Raw genomic sequence first — 12,689 nt, forward strand, 5'->3', positions numbered from 1 at the left:
TCCACTTGTCCACTTGCCCTTTTTATTTATTTAGGTCTTTTTTTTTTTTTTTTTTTTTTTCCCTTTTTAGGGCCACTCCCACAGCTTATGGAGTTTCCCAGGCGAGGGGTCAAATCGGAGCTACAGAGGCCAGCCTACGCCAGAGTCACGGCAACACTGGAACTGAGCTGCATCTGCAACCTACACCACAGCTCAAGGCAATGCCGGATCCTTCACCCACTGAGCAAGGCCAGGGATGGAACCCGCAACCTCATGGTTCCTAGTTGGATTCGTTAACCACTGAGCCACGATGGGAACTCCCCCGCTTGCCCTTTTTAAAGGGCTGGAGAAAACCCCTGAACATGTGGAATCCTAATGCCGGGCAGCCAAAGCCAAATCCTTACCCGCCTAATGTCAGATACCCTGGAGGTTGCAATCCTGCCCATCCACTACCTGCCAACCCTCCCTTTCCTCCAGGCCCCTTTCCCACTCCCCCAGGAGTGCCCCAGGGGAATCCAGCTTTTCCCCCTGGCAGGCCTTGTTATCCTGCGCCACAGCCCAGGGCATCCAAGATGCCAGCCCTCAGGTCCCTACCCACCACCTTCCCCTGGCATGCCACCTGTGAATCCATTGGCTCCTGGCATGGTGGGACCAGGCATGGTGATGGACAAGATGAAGAAGAAAATGAAGAAAGCTCATAAAAAGAAGCGCAAGCACCACAAGCATGGCAAGCATTCCTCCTCCTCTTCCAGCAGTGACTCTGACTGAATACAGGGCCTGGACCCTTCCCTCGAGTCTCTCCAGTTCTGCTCTCCCATCAAGCTTCAGATGCCATCTTGTCCTGGGGGAAATTAGCCCTCATGTCCTCCCCTTCCACCCCCACAATCTGGGCTGCGCTCTGCTGTTCAGCCCTCACTGGCTAGAGAAAATGGGGAAAGAATTGCTATGAGCTAGTTTGGGTAGAACTTTTAGCTGACAAGTTTTGCAGGAGAACTATTTTTTGAAGATGGTGAGATCTTTGGGCTAAATGCGGAAGACAAGTCTAAGATCTGAAAAATGTGATTCTTTGCTGTTCCTTTGTAATACTTATGATGGGGGAGATGCTGTGAAACTTTAACTATGGGGGAAAAAAACCCAAAACCTGTACCTTCCTTGTGATTGTGGCATACTTGGGTGATTTAGCGGCAAATAAACATTTCCCAGCAAGCAAAAAAGAAAAAAGAAAAGAAAAGAAAAAAAGAAAGAAAGAAAAAAGAAAAGTTGGAGTTTCCTGGTGGCTTAGCAGGTTAAGGATCTGCTGTTGTCATTGCTGTGGCTCAGGCTGCTGCTCTGGCGCAGGTTTGATCCCTGGCCCTGGAATTTCCATGTGCCGTGTTGGGGGCAGGCAAAGAAAGAAAGAACGAAAGAGGGAGAAAGGACAGAAGGAAGGACGGGAGGAAGGAAGAAAGAAAAGTTCAAGGAGTTCCCATTGTGGCTCAAAAAAAAAAAAAAAAAAATTCATTTGGAAAAGCAGAGGACCAAGAAGAAACAAGACAATTCCGGAAAAGAATAAGCGCCTAACAGATACCAAGACTTATTTGAAAGCAATAGTAATGAAAACAGTATGGTACTGGTGCCGGACTAGACAGTGAGATCAATAGAACAGAGTGCCCAGAAACAGATCCAAGCCTATGTGGGAATTTAATTGATGATGGCAGAGGCATCACTACCCGGCGAGACAGAATAGACAGGTCAATGAACAGTCACACCAAGTGACTTTTCATATGAGCCATCTTCATACCCTCCACAAATACAGATGGATTTAGACCTAAACGTGAAAAACAAAACTTGGTTAAAATAATTAGAAGAAAATGTAGGACATCTCAGGGTAGGGAAGTTTTTATTTATGTATGTATGTATTTATTTATTTATTTGCTTTTTAGGGCTGCACCTGTGATATAGGGAGGTTCCCAGCCTAGGGGTTGAATCGGAGCTACAGCTGCTGGCCTACGTCACAGCCACAGCAATGCAGGATCTGAGACGAGTCTGCCACCTACACCACAGCTCACGGCAACACCGGATCCTTAACCCACTGAGGGCGGCCAGGGATTGAACTTGCATCCTCATGGATGCTAGTTAGATTTGTTTCCACTGAGCCACGATGGCAACTCTGGAAGTTTTTTAGATGAGAGACACAACTCACAAAGATTGATTGATTTTACTCCATTACAAAAAAAAAGAAAAGAAAAGAAAAAAGAAAAAGAAAGCTTTCTTCTATGAAAATAGCATTATAGGAGTTCCTGTCGTGGCTCAGTGGTTAACAACTCTGACTAGCATCCATGAGAACATGGGTTCAATCCCTGGCCTCGCTCAGTGGGTTAAGGATCCAGCGTTGTCTGAGTTGTGGTGTAGGTCGCAGACGTGGCTGGGATCACGTGTTGCTGTGGCTGTGGTGCAGGCTGGACTGCTAGCCTGGGAACCTCCATATGCTGAAGTTGCAGCCCTAAAAAGACAAAAAAGGGAAAAGAAAATGGTATTATACACTGAGTAAAAAGACAAGTGGAAATCCCCAGTAGCCTTGCGGTTAAGGATCCAGCATTGTCACTGCTGTGGCTTGGGCTGGATTACTGGCCTAGGAACTTTTGTATGCCACGGACATAGCCAAAAAAAAAAAAAAAAAAAAAAAAGATAAGCACTAACCTGGGTGACAATATTGTTGGCAGCACATAAAACAGATAAAAGGTTAGTATCCAGGATGTATAAAGACCTTCTACAAATCAATGAAGCAAGCACAGAACTTCTTTTTTAATTCTTTTCATTTTTTTGTTTGTTTGTTTTGTTTTTTAGGGCCGCACCCGCGGCATATGGAGGTTCCCAGGCTAGGGGTGTAGTCAGAGCTACAGATACCGGCCTTCAGTACAGCCATGGCAACACCAGATCCTTAAGCCACAATGCCAGGCCAGGGATTGAACCCACAGCCTCATGGTTCCTAGTCGGATTCGTTTCCACTGCACAATGGAAACTCCAAGCACAGAACTTTTGAGTGCCACCTCAAATAGCATCCTTTCCTTTCTTCCTTCCTAAGAGAAGCCTGATTCAGGAATCAGGGGTCTAGGCTTTGGGCGAGGCTGGACCTTCCCCAGTGTACAGTGATTGGTCTAAATACAGGATGATAGTACAATTCTTCTGGTCAGTGATTGGTTTAGCAGGATGATAATACACTTCTTCTGGTCAGTGATTGGCTTAGCTGTGGCCATGTATCCAGTCCTGTCCACTGAGACCAGAAGGGAGATCTCCTACAGGCCTCTAGGAAAAAGACACTGAGAGAAAGGCATCTACTTTCTTCTTCTTCTTTTTTTAATTACTCAGTGAATTTATTACATTTATAGTTGTACAATGATCATCACAATCCAATTTTATAGGATTTCCATCCCACACCCCCAGTGCATTCCCCCCACCCCCCGAGCTGTGTCCTTTGGAAACCATAAGTTTTTCGAAGTCTGTGAGTCAGTATCTGTTCTGCAAAGAAATTCATCCTGTCCTTTTTTCAGATTCCACATGTCCGCAATTGCATTTGATGTTGGTGTCTCATTGTCTGACTGACTTTGCGTGATCATTTCTAGGTCCATCCATGTCGCTAAAAATGCCGGTGTTTCGTTCCTTTTAAGCATCTGCTTCCTTCTGCCTCCAGACATTGTTGTCGGCATGAGATACCTGGAGCCGAGGCAGCCATCTAGGACCATGAGGTGGCCAGTCTAGGTGGCAAACCAACATGATGAGGAGGAGAAAGATGGAAAGAACCTCTTCTTGGTATCATAACTAAGATGCACCCACCCTAGGACTCCTTGTTATATGAGATAATACAATTCCTTTTTTTTTTTTTTTTGGTCTTTTCTAGAGCCACTCCCATGGCACATGGAGGTTCCCAGGCCACAGGTCGAATCAGAGCTGCAGCTGCCAGCTTACACCACAGCCACGGCAACGCTGTATCCTTAACCCACTGAGCGAGGCCAGGATCGAATCCGCCACCTTCTGGTTCCTCGTTGGAATCGTTAACCACTGAGCCACGACGGGAACTCCACGATAATACAATTCCTTTTTGCTTAAACTAACACTTCTAGTTGGGCTTTCTGTAACTTGTATCAACAGCTGTACTGGATAGCGAAGGGCGTGGACATAAGTAATTTGTCTTGAAGAAACCCAGATGGCCAGGGAGCATGATAAGACACTCGACCTCAGAGGCAGGGAATGCAGATTCAAATGAGATACCGCTTCACGCCCATCAGATTGGCAAAAAATAAAAAGTCTAACAAGAGCAGATGTTGGCAAGGATGTGGTCAGACAGGACATCTTGTACAAACGCTGGTGGCAAGAGCATGAAATAGTTCAGTGGCTGTAGAGCGCAGCTCAGCATCACTAGTCTAGGTGACAGTATGCCTGCAACCCTGGCTTCCGGCTCCGAGGTGCACACTCCAGCAGCGGGTTCAGACAAGCACGGGGTATTCATCACGGTCCTGCTTACAACAGCAAAAAGCAGAAACAACTCAAAGGCCTGTCACTAGAGGAACTGATAAATAAGTTGTGGCTTATTCACGTAATGAAATAGTACCTAGAAGTTAAAAATAAGTGAACCAAAGCCACACGGATCAATGTGTCTCCATTGTGAAAAACACGATCGAGCAAAAAAAGACACAAAATGATACACACAGTATGATGGTCATTATACTGTGTGTGTGTGTGTGTGTGTGTGTGTGTGTGTGTGTGTGTGTGTGTGTGTGTGTGTGTGTGTGTTTAGGGCCACACCCTCGGCACATGGAGGTTCCCAGGCTAGGGGTTCAATCGGAAATGTAGCTGCTGGCCTCCGCCACAGCCACGCCAGATCTGAGCCATGTCTGTGACCTACACCACAGCTCACGGCAATGCCAGATCTTTAACCCACTGAACAAGGCCAGGGCTCGAACCTGCATCTTCATGGTTACTAGTCAGATTTGTTTCTGCCGAGCCACAATGGGAACTCCCACTACAGGTTTTAATAGCACAGAAAGCATTACTATATGCTGCATTATGAATGCCTAAATGTGTGGGGAAATATGAAATTATGGGCTACACTTAAAAGGGAAGGAAAGTCTATGTTACAACCAAGATGAATCTTGAGGACATTGTGCTGTTTGCAAAAGCTAGTCACAAAATGACAAATGCGGTATGATTCTACTTATATGATATACCTAGAGCAGTCAAATTCAGGGAGACAGGAAGTAGAATGGTGCTTGCCAGGGGCTGGGGAACGGGGCGTGGAGAACCGTTTAGTGGGTAGAGAATTTCAGTTTGGGAAGATGAAAAATTTTTTGTCTTTTCTAGGGCCACACCCATGGCACAGGGAGGTTCCCAGGCTAGGGGTTGAATTGGAGCCGTAGCCGCCGGCCTACGCCACAGCCACAGCCATGCCAGATCCAAGCTTCGTCTTGCAACCTTTACCACAGCTCACGGCAACCGCGGGTCCTCAACCCACAGAGCAAGGCCAGGGATCGAACCCGCAACCTCATGGTTCCTAGTCAGATTCGTTAACCACTGTGCCACGACGGGAACTCCTAAAATAGTGAATTTTATATTATGTATCTTTGACAATTAAAAGTGGTCATTTATACTTTGTTGTACAGCAGGAGTTATCACAACATTGTAAATCACCTGTACTTCAATAAAACTTGAAAAAATGAAAAAGAAATGGTTTTTTAGAAGTTCCCTGGTAGCTCAGCAGGTTAAGGATCTAGTGTTTTCACTGCTGTAGCTTAGATGGCTACTGTGGTGAGGATTCGATCCTGGGCCCTGGAGCTTCCACATGCCTTAGGCATGACCAAAAAATAAAAATAAATAAAAATTGAAGTGGTAATTTAAAGATTATGGGCTATTGAGAGTTCCTGCTGTGGTGCGGTGGAACCGAATCTGACTAGTATCCATGAGGTTGCAGGTTCGAAACCTGGCCTTGCTCAGTGGGCTAAGGATCTAGAGTTGCTGTGAGCTGTGGTGTAGGTCATAGACACGGCTTGGATCCTGTGTGGCTGTGGCGTAAGCCAGCAGCGGTAGCTCTGAATCGACCCCTAGCCCGAAAACTTTCATATGCTGTGGGTGCGAAACCCCCCCCCCAAAAAAAAATACTGGCTGTCAAGGACGCATGGCAAAGTTATAAGAAGGAGTGGGGTGGGTAATGGAACTAGGGAGAAAGAGAAAGGGGCCTCAGCTCAAACTCTCCTATTCTGGAGTTCGCATCGTGGCTCAGTGGTTAACAAACCCAACTAGTATCCAGGAGGAAGCAGGTTCTATCCCTGGCCTTACTCAGTGGGTTAAGGATCTAGAGTTGCTGTGAACTGTGGTGTAGGCCAGCAGCTACAGCTCCGATTTGACCCCTAGCCTAGGTTCCACAGGTGCAGCCTTAAAAAGACACAAACAAACCAAAAAACCTCTCATGTTCTGTTTCTTTTACATGAAAGAACCAGAAACAAAAATGATAAATGATATAAATATAATTTATATTTATAAATATATAAATATAAATTCTATTTGTTATAAGATTTCCTGAACTTTAATTTTTTTTTTTCTTTTTAGGGCCAAATCTGCAGCATGTGGAAGTTCCCAGGCTAGGGGTCAAGTTGGAGCTGCAGCTGCTGGCCTTACACCACAGCCACAGCTGCAGCCACCCCAGATCTGAGCCATATCTGTGACCCACCCTGAAGCTCATGGCAAAGCCAGATCCTTAAGCCTTGGAGTGAGGCCAGGGATCAAACCCACATCTTCATGGATACTAGTTGGGTTCTTAATCTGCTGAGCCACAGGAAGAAACCCCCCATATGATTTTTTTTATTTTTGCTTTTTAGGGCCATACCTGAGGCATATGGAAATTCCCAGGTTAGGGGGTTGAATCGGAGCCACAGCTGCTGGCCTACACCACAGCCACAGCAATGAGGGATCCGAACCGAGTCTACAACCTACATCACAGCTCATGGCAACGCTGGATTCTTAACCCACTGAGTGACTCGCCATCTCATGGTTCCTAGTCGGATTCGTTTTCGCTGCTCCACAACAGGAACTCCCCGGTATGAATTTTAAAATCAGTTTTGTCTTACTCTGAAAAATTCTGTTGGAATATTTAGTGGACTTGCATTGAATCAATAGATTTTTATGGACAGACTTGACTTTGTGATATTGAGGCGTCTCATCCCTAAACTTAATACACCTCTCCATCTCGAAATTTATTCCTTTTATAGCTTATAATTTTTATAGTTTTATAGGCTACAGTTTTTCTTCTTTTTCTCCTTCATCTTCTTTTTCTTTTTTGGCTGCCCTGCTACACATGGAGTTCCTGGGCTAGAGATCAGGTCTGAGCCATAGCTTTGATCTACACCACAGCTGCAGCAACGCTGAACACTTTAACCCACCGTGCTGGGCCAGGGATCAAACCTGTGTCCTGGAGCTTCAGAGATACCGAAGATCCCCTTGAGCTAAAGCAGGAACGCCTAATTTTTCTTCACAGATATCTTTAAATATATTTTCTAAGCCTTTTGGAGGGGGGTTCTGTACCATATTAATTTTACCGTGATGATTTATTTTTAAAAAGATGTAACAGGAAGTTCCCTTGTGGCGCAGCGTGGTAAGCACCTGGGGTTGCTGCAGCTGTGGTGCAGGTGGTAACTGTAGCTTATGTTCAAGCCCTGGCCTAGGAACATCCACATGCCACAGATGCAGCCAGAAAAAATTAAAAAAGATATTATAGTTTCTTATAAATTATTGCTTATATATAAAAACACCATTGAATTTTGTATTTTATTTGTATTTGGATGCTAACCTTTGCAGGTATCTGACAACATACCTGTGGAATCTCTTGGGTTTTCTGTATAGATAATCATACCGTCTGCCAAAAAAAAACAAAAAAAAAAACAAAAAAAGGTTTTTTTGTTTTGTTTTGAATTTCCCAATCGTCTAGCACTGAATGGTGGCTTCTAAATCTGACTTCTTTCAGTTCTCAGGCTGCGCCCGTGGGCTGGCCCTGGGCAGCTATTGCCTTGCACTATCATTTATAAATAAATAAAAGCCCCCTTACTTTCTCCAGAGCTTTACAGTTTACAAAGCACTTTCACTTCCATTATCTCATCGATTCTTAAGACTGCCCCCGCGTTACAGACAGGGAGTGTCTGGGTAGCAAGAGCTCTGAGCTTCAAGTCCAGCGATCTGGCTGGGCAGTATACTGGGCTGTGGGACCTCAGTCAGTCTCTCTCCTTCCGTGTCTCCTCAGTGCTAAAAAGTTTGGCCAGGGATGGTCTCTGGCATTCGCAGACTCATAACTGATAGCTTTAGGTGGTCACGAGGCTCAAGGAACCCCTTTGAGGATTAAAGGTCACCGATAAAACGGGGGGAGGATTTTGGGTACACTTAGGTCCTCAGGCGGGTGCCCCCAAGCGTTGTGGGGGAGGGGAAAGATGGACATGTCCTTGAAAGTCATAGGAATGATATATAGATGATGGAGAATGTGGGAAAGAGGGCACTGTATGCAGCCCTCTGCCTCCACGCGGGTTCTGCTTCCTGTTTGGAAGAACATCCTTTGGACCCGGAAGGGGAGGACGAGGTAGGACTAGAGAATTTGGGTCCGCTCTTCCGTCGCCCCCTCTAGCCGCGGCGGCCCTCCCGGAGCATCTCTGACGCGTATCCCCGGTCTGGGGCGGGGCGCTGAGTGGCAATTCCGACTGGCCACCCGCCTCGGGGCCAGTAGTGCGCAGGCGCAGGTCTGGACTCGAGGCGGCGTAGGCGCCCTCTCGTGGCAGACTGACAGATCACACCCTTTGTTGTGCTGGGGGCGGTGAAGAGGATGCAGGAGAAAGCTGTAGGTGGAGTCTGGGAGGCAGATGCGACAGCCAGATCACAGTGACGAGAATCCCTTTCTTTTGTCCCTCATGACAGCATCTAATCCTCCGTTTAAATGCAAATGAAGAAACTGTGGCCCTCAGAGATCAAGAGACAGGTTCAAGAGACAGAGTTGGGGAAATGATACATTATTCAATCATTCATTTATTCAGCAAACATTCGTGGAGATGCGGAGAGACAGGGACAAAGGACCAAAGGGATTAAGCTGAGCTACTGATCGACCAAGATGGAGCGGAAAGCCGAGAGACATGGCAAAGCAACAGTGAGGTCAGGGCTGGGGTAGCAAGAGGAAAGCAAAGGCATGGGAACCTGAGCTGAGCTTTTGGAGACAAGGATGAGAGAGACTGAGATGCAGAACCAACCTTCCAGTTCTCCCTGATGGATGCTTCAACTGGGTAGGACCAAATAAGGAGCTCAAGATGGGTTCCTATGATCACCTATGAAGTGAACCTACCCCTGATCGGGACTCTCCATCCACCTGGAATTTGCCAGCCATAAGGATGTACAGGAAATGCAATTTACTAGAAGCACAGAGGTCAGAGGAATATGCTAATGAACATAGTAGAGATGCTATCAGCAAAATCCAGACTGGGAAGAGTTCCCTTCATGGCGCAGCAGAAACGAATCCGACTAGAATCCATGAGGATGCAGGCTCGATCCCTGGCCTCGCTCAGTGGGTTGGGGATCCGGCGTTGCCGTGAGCTGTGGTGTAGGTCTTAGATGAGGCTCGGATCCTGTGTTGCTGTGGCTGTGGTGTAGGCGGGCAGCTGTAGCTCTGATTTGACCCCTAGCCTGGGAACCTCCATATGCCATGGGTGCAGCCCTAAAAAGAAAACAAATCCATACTGGGAAACCAGTCAACAAATGACATGGTTACCCCAAGGGAAAAGAGAGAGAGTTAGTTGGAGGGGGAAACCTATAGATTTAAAGAAAGTTTCCTCTTGGCCTAGTGCTTAAAAGATCCAGGGTTGTTACTGCTGTGGCTCAGGTCACTCCTGAGGTATGGGTTCGATCCCTGGCCCAGGACCTTCAGCATGGTGTAGGCGTGGCCAAAAAAAGGAGAGATTTCAAAGAGATCTATCAGTTGCAATGTGTACATCGTATTTGGATCCTGATTCAAACAAATACATTGTTAAAAAATAAAAACGAATAAGAAGACGTTTCTGAGAAATGAGAAATTTGAACACTATAGATCTCATATAAAGGAATTATTCATTATTAACTTTAAGATAAAATTTTGTGATTGGGTATATTAATTGCGATTATGTTTTAAAAAGTCATTATCTTGGGGAGTTCTGGTCATGGCTCAGTGGTTAACGAACCCGACAAGTATACGCAAGGATGTGAGTTTGATCCCTGGCCTTGCTCAGTGAGTTGAGGATCCGGCGTTGCCATGAGCTCTGGTGTAGGTCGAAGACACATCTCAGATTCTGCATTGCTGTGGCTGTGGTGTAGGCCAGCGGCTACAGCTCCAATTCGACCCCTAGCCTGGGAACTTCCATATGTCTCGGGTGCGGCCCCCAAAAGACAAAAGACTAAATAAATAAGTGAATAAATAAATAAATAAATAAATAAATAAATAGAAAGTCATTATCTTTCAAAGATTCACACTAAAATTTTTTTTTTTTTTTTTTTGGTCTTTTTAGGCCCATTAACCACAGCATATGGAAGTTCCTGGGCTACTGGTGGAATCAGAGCCGCAGCTGCTGGCCTAACCTAAACAGCCACAGCGAAGCTAAGGATTGAATCCGCATCCCCATAGGTACTAGTCGGGTTCTTAACTTGCTGAGCCACAACAGGAATTCCTTGCACTGAAATATTAACAGAGGAAGTTAAACAGAAGGGGAAAATTGAGAGGGGACTAGATGAAATGAGATTGGCTATGAGTTGATCATTGTCGAAGCTGGGTGATAGATACAGGGGGGCTGTGTTGGTCTGTATACTTTAGTTTTATTTTAAAATTTCCAGGGAGTTCCCATTGTGGCTCAGTGGTTAATGAATCTGACTAGGAACCATGAGGTTGTGAGTTGGGCTGTAGGTTGCAGACGTGGCTTGGATCCCGAGTGGCTGTGGCTGTGGTGTAGGCCGGTGGCTCCAGCTCCAATGAGACCCCTAGCCTGGGAACCTCCATATGCCGTGGGAGCGGCCCTAGAAAAGGCAAAAAAACAAAAACAAAAACAAACCTCATAAATAAATAAAAAAAATAAAATTTCCAAATTAGCTTTAAAGACCCTGTGACTCCCACCTCCCTACCCTGAGGCCTCAAGGAACAGAAGGTGCTGAGCGTTATAGCAGTGGGTTATAATCCAGACAGCCCTGAAGTGGGGAGGTTCTCTGGGGCCAGAGGAGACTTTCTGGGCCTTCCAGCAGACTCCTGGCCCAGGCCCTGGCTCCTCTGGTTTTGGGGGGAGGGAGAAGGATCAGTAAGAAAGGCTGGCCTCAGCAGGCTGGTGGCACCGGGTTCCAGTGGCTAAGGGTATGAAGGGGTGGCTCTAAAAATAGCAGGAGAGGCAGCAGCAGGGGAGGGAGGAAGTCACATGGAGCCACCAAGGGGCTGAGGCCTGGGCAGCTAGCCAGGCCCTGGCACCTCTGCCTGCTCCCCCAGAGCCCTCTGACTTTCCTCGGCTTCCAGAACCTCTCTTCCTCCTGCCTTCCATCTCTGAGAAGGCAGAGAGGAGCCAAGATGTCTCTGGGACATACACTGCCCTGTCTGAGAGCCTGAGTGGACACTGACTCTGGATCCAGGGACAGGTGGGATGGTCCAGTGGGGAGACAGGGGAAGGGACAAGGACAGAGTCCCCTGCCTACTGGGTAGGCAGTCTGCAGGCCAGCACCCTCCCTCTCAGGCTGACCCAGGACCGGTCTCAGATGTCCTTTAGTTTGTTCTTAAGAGCCAAACCTGCAGCATATGGAGGTTCTCAGGCTAAGGATCGAATCAGAGCTGCAATTGCCAGCCTATACCACAGCCACGGCAACACCAGATCTGAGCCATGTCTGTGACCTACACCACAGCTCATGGCAAATCTGGATCCTTAACCCACTGAAAGAGGCCCAGAGATCAAACCCACATATGTCCTCATGGATACTAGTCGGGATTGTTATCGCTGAGCCACAGTGGGAACTCTGTGGTCCTAGCTGTCCTTGCCTCGGGCATTTGGTTATGGTGGTGGGGTGCCAACCCCCTTTGTCTCAAGGCCCAGGAAGAATGCCCACATGGGCACTGAGGACTTTGGAACCCTGGAACTCTTGGCCCCCTGCCTCCTTCTCAGAGCATCTGGGGAGAGTGCCCCTCTGCCTGCTCTGAACGGGAAGCCCAGGGAAAGAGGGACTCCCCGCTTCCTTCACGCCTGGGCTGAGATCAGATGCGGGAAGGGAGAGGAAGTGGTACCCCACTTGTGGGGACATTTGAGGCATCCTGGATTGGTGCTTTACACACATTCAGCTGTCTGCAGTAAGGGCTCGGGGAAGTTATACACCCTTTGTGCCTCACTTTCCTCATCTGTATAATGGGGACAAAGATAATACCTGCTTTGAGGAACGGCTATGAGGATGGGATGAATTACTGGATATAAATACATGCTTTTTTTTTTTTTTTTTTTTGTATTTTTAGGTCCGCACCCACAGCTTATGGAGGTTCCCAGGCTAGGGGTTGAATCGGAGCTACAGCTGCAGGCCTATGCCACAGCCACAGCAACACCAGATCCGAGCTGCGTTTGTAACCTACACCATAGCTCATGGCAATGCCGGATCCTCAACCCACTGAGCAAGGTCAGGGATCGAACCCGCAACCTAATGGTTCCTAGTTGGATTCGTTTCCGCTG

At 47.1% G+C, this 12,689-nt stretch overlaps 1 pseudogene; it reads left to right on the forward strand.

The window, feature by feature from the left end:
- LOC106505441 lies at positions 233-1,249 on the forward strand (annotated as a pseudogene).

Source organism: Sus scrofa, chromosome 12 (assembly GCF_000003025.6).
Source record: "Sus scrofa isolate TJ Tabasco breed Duroc chromosome 12, Sscrofa11.1, whole genome shotgun sequence".
Taxonomy (NCBI): Eukaryota; Metazoa; Chordata; class Mammalia; order Artiodactyla; family Suidae; genus Sus; species Sus scrofa.